Source organism: Limulus polyphemus, unplaced genomic scaffold (genome assembly GCF_000517525.1).
Source record: "Limulus polyphemus unplaced genomic scaffold, Limulus_polyphemus-2.1.2 Scaffold529, whole genome shotgun sequence".
NCBI classification, from domain to species: Eukaryota; Metazoa; Arthropoda; class Merostomata; order Xiphosura; family Limulidae; genus Limulus; species Limulus polyphemus.
Genome location: NW_013666139.1, coordinates 366,106 through 371,066, shown reverse-complemented (window position 1 = coordinate 371,066; position 4,961 = coordinate 366,106). Strand labels below are relative to the sequence as shown.

At 32.2% G+C, this 4,961-nt stretch overlaps 1 protein-coding gene across 1 annotated transcript in view; it reads left to right on the top strand.

Moving 5' to 3' along the window:
* LOC106458893 (neural-cadherin-like) overlaps positions 1-4,961 on the top strand; it is a 109,652-nt gene that overhangs the window by 27,988 nt on the left and 76,703 nt on the right. The gene's annotated exons all lie outside the window — the stretch shown is intronic.

Here is a 4,961-nt window from a genome sequence, read left to right as displayed (position 1 = left end):
CCTTCCCTCTAGTCTTACACTGCTAAATTAGGGACGGCCAGCGCAGAAAGCCCTAGTGTAGCTTTGCGCGAAACTCCAAAACAAACAAACAAATAATTCTTCACGTAACGGCGTCCGTTGTTTGATTGCACGTATGCAGAACTTTATAAGAATCTGGGTTACTTTTAATAGAATCATTAGACAACTTGCTTTAATTCCATAATAAGCGATGTTAGAGCTATAAATTCTGTGTGTGCATGGACGAATTTATTTCTTTCTATAAGAAGCCATGAAAAACCTAATTTTGACTATTTGAACTTTGTACAAATACAAGTAGCACCAAATGGAAGAATCAGTTCGAGTGATATCTCTTTACAATTTTGTTCGGTCCTAAAATTCTAACATGCAGCGTATTAAAACTAGACAAACAGAGATAATAGCAAGTACTGGTAAATGTAATTAAGTATAAGTAGCAGTTCAAAATACTTCCCAATTTAAATTCATTGGTGTTACCTTGTAATTGCAAATTCTTAACCAGAAGCTTTATCATTTTGTGAGTCGCACATACAAAAACAAAAATGCCCCCAATGGCACAGCGGTATTTCTGCGGACTTACAACGCTAGAAACCGGATTTCTATACTCGTGGTGAGCAGAGCATAGATAGTCCATTGTGTAGCTTTGTGCTTAACTTCAAACACACACACACATAAAAAAATTAATATTGCCAGTGAAAACAAGCTAAATCAAATGAAATATAGAGGCCCATAGCCAGGGTATGACAGGTAGGGGTTCTCTTCTCAAAATCAAGTGTCCTTTATTATGTTATAAAGCAAGTTTAAGGCACTAACGTGATTTTATGTGGCTACACAGAATTTTATTAACATGTTAGAAAACAGAGACACAAAATTATTTCGAACGGTCTATTTTACGGACACATTTTCTAAAAACAGGAAATGAAAATGATAATGAATGTAAATCGGTCAAATAAAACAAACGAGTGTATACTAAAAAAATAAGTTAATCCACCAATATAAAAAAATCATCCAAAACAAATCTAAGAATAATATTAAGAACACCAAAAACCGACAAAATAAAATAAAGTTTTATTTTAACAGTAGTTAGGTGGCATATAAACGTTTAAAGTATATACTTAAACATGTAGTAGCTAATAAAATGAGTTTCGCAAGTTGTTCAAGTTAACAAATGCCCCCTGGGTATTACAGGGGACGTTTAAATATGAATTAAACCGTCTTTTAAAATATTTCATAAAATATAATTGTTATTTTTTTTTTTTTTTGCAAAGCTGAAACTGAAATATTCTAAAGGACATACATTTTAATTCCACAAAAGAATGTTATAATAGAGCTTGAGTAACAATTGTAAAGAAGCGATAATAATCGAAACAGTGAGTTTTAATTCCACAAAAGAATGTTATAATAGAGCTTGAGTACCAATTGTAAAAAAGCGATAATAATCGAAACAGTGAGTTTTAATTCCACAAAAGAATGTTATAATAGAGCTTGAGTAACAATTGTAAAGAAGCGATAATAATCGAAACAGTGAGAAGAATATTTATAACAGATCTGCACAATAAAAAAGATGAATTAAATTGTATATGAAAATACAAAATATACAATTGTATGAAATAGAATAACTGTAGTAGTAGCACCTTTAAAATACTCCGACCATCCAGCTGTTCATCGAAACGAAGGGGAAGAACCAGTACGAAAACTACACGTAATCAATCAGAAAATACGTGGTGAAATTCTGGTGATGATGCCCTAAACGTCCTGAGCCCAACCACATATCCACCGTCCACAGCCAGTGGTGGGCATTGTAGTTATCCCCTTTATAAAACGAAGGGGAAGAACCAGTACGAAAACTACATGTAATCAATCAGAAAACAAGTGGTGAAATTCTAGTGATGATGCCCTAAACGTCCTGAGCCCAACCACATATCCACCGTCCACAGCCAGTGGTGGGCATTGTGGTTATCCCCTTTATAAAAGAACATTATTGTATTACACAAAAAAAGATTACTAGAAAATAATAATAACTTTAAAACCAGCTAGCATAGTTTAATGTTTTTTAGACACCCATTCATTACCCATAAATATATCATGGTATTAATCCCTAAATACTTGTTTAGGTAATAATACCGATGCTATTGTATTATAACTAGATGTACCTCCGCAGGGTCCCTGAAAGTGCTCTGTTTCAAGAGTAAATAAAACCAAAATTAAGAGTAGCAAAATTTTTAATTTCTTGCTTTTCAAGTTCATATGCCATACTGTGTTGTAGCCTACAGAGTGCATAATTCTTCTCGTGATTCAAGGAATGCACATGTTTTACTAACGTCACGACAGTACAAATTAAAACGTTAAGTGTCCCTTATGACCCGCCAGGCGGCCTCAGGAAAACTGAAAGAATTCTTCCTTACAGAAAAATAACTCTAATACCTTCCAATAAATTTAGATTTCTAAACGACACCACGACACCAATCACAACACATAACTATATTAATCAAAATATGTAAGTCGGGCAGATTGTGGAATATTACATAATCATCTAGGATGTTGTTCTTTCCAGAGCCGATTTTTTGCATTCGAATTTTCATACAGTATTTTTTATTTACCTGTATTGCTGCTTTTGATGGCGATAAAGTTGGCAGCGTCAAAAACTAATTGTTCTAAGATGTTTTTAACAGACTGTACTAGTATAGCAAACATATGAGTATTTTTTTCGTAAGCCCCCTAGTGGCACAGTGGTATGTCTGTGGACTTATACTGCTAGAAAACGGGTTTCAATACCCGTGTGAGGAAGAGCACGGAGCATTGTGTAGCTTTGTGTTTAACTTAAAACAAACTGTTTCATAATATAAGTGATCTCTAATTTTAACACTCGAGATTGTGTTAGCGAAAAAATCATTTAATACTACCCTATCTTTAATTTAAAAAAAAAACGTTTTAATTTAATGATAACAATATTCATTAGTTTTTCATTTTCCAGATAAAATCTGTATGCGACTTAGAAATAGAAAAATGTGAAGAAATTAAAGCATTTAAGTTGTGAAATAACACTACTTCACTTGAATCAAATATAACAACACTATTAGGAAAAGGTAAATCATAAACCTAAAATTGAAAATAATGTATTTATCATAGATATTAATATATAAACAATATCCGAACTGTTACTGAACTTGGACTGCTTTATCTCTTTATGACGTAAACTGCATAATAATAAGTTTTTAAGAATGTACCTCATTTGTTGATAATTTGTTTGATTTGGATTATAAACATTGGATGGTATATCAACAGAACGCCATTTCACTTATGTTTCATAATATCGGACAAATGTTATGGCGTCCTCTTTTGATAAAAGTTTGCAATTGAAAGTAATAAATTATGTCACATATTCCACTTTCATGGTTATTACATCTTAATTTTCATGGTTGACCAAAACCTATTAATTAGAACAAAAGCTGCGCTGAGACCAGGGAGTTAATTAGAGATTATTCTGACATCATATAAGAGATGTTGATGAGTTTTACCCTTGAAAGCATCTGACAACGCTGGATAAATACATTGTTCGCAACATTGCTTGTTAGCTAATGGCTCGAGGGAACTCTTCGAAGATCTCAAATATGACAAAGACCTGATCTTATGGTTGACACAGTTTTGAAGGAAATAAGTATAAGATTCGTGTTATATGACACACCCTCATGGCAGAGCCATTTGGAAGACACTTCACATTTGATGAGGGAAGATTGTAATGATAGTTTGATGCAAATTATAATGATCGTGGCTCTCAACCCGATGTTTAGCATCAGCGTTAACAGTCAGATTGACGAGTCCCCTGCGGATATCAGGACAACTAACAATTATTCAGACTCTTTAAGAAAAAGCTATATATGTGAATTGACGGCGTTACATATTTCTTAAATTTGCAGAAATAGTGGAAACAATGTTTGATCGTCAAGTTATTAATTTACTCGTAAAATGCAAAATATACGTTGAAACTAAAACTAATTTACTGGATGTTATGTAATACATGTCACAGAGTGTTTTATAGTACGTTATAGTTTTACAGAGTAATACAACACACTGGTAAAGCAAAATAAACCCATTTCTCAATATGAAAGGTTTACAGCGTTTATTTAAAAACTCATTTTATCTGTAACAACAACGATAAATTTTGATATCTTGAAGGCGTTGTGCAAAATATAGCTGAAACTGATTTTTTCTCATCGGTCATTAGGTTTTTAAAATATTGAATACACTGCGTCTTTCCAGTCACTTTTGAGGTCAGTTGTCATTATTTTCAAATTAGTCCAATTAAGTAGGAATCAGTGATTAATCAGGCACTGACAGAGACATGTAAGATGATCCTTTGGCAATTATCTATCATATATTAATTGACAAAAAAATAATTCAGTAAAATGTGACCATAAATTCACCTGCGCGCTTGTCACTGAATATTTTATTGGCCATTTTGTATGTTAAAATGGACAGATGCGTAATACTATCATTTTAAAATTTATATGTCTATGCAGCAGATCATGGCCATGAATACGATAAGTTGCAAAAAAAGATTATATCGATTTTTTTTTCAAAAATTTGCATCAAATTAAATTTCGCAAAATGAACATAACAATGAATTTCGATAATACTTTGCTCAAATGACGAAAAGAAAATATTCTGATTTATAAACAGGCATCCAGTAAGTGTATCTAGTAGCTCTGTTGATAGTAGTTTATAATCGGTTCTGTTTATATTTTATATACCCTTCCAAAGGATAATGAATAAAATATCACGGTTAAATAAATACTGACTTTGATAGAAAAACTGAGAGAGAAAGAGTACAGTACAATAATAACAAAGAAAGTACAAAAACAGGGGGAAAAAAAAGAACGTTGATTGTATGTTTAGCTAATATAGCTCACATTTTTTCGATAGCACATATATATATATATATATAT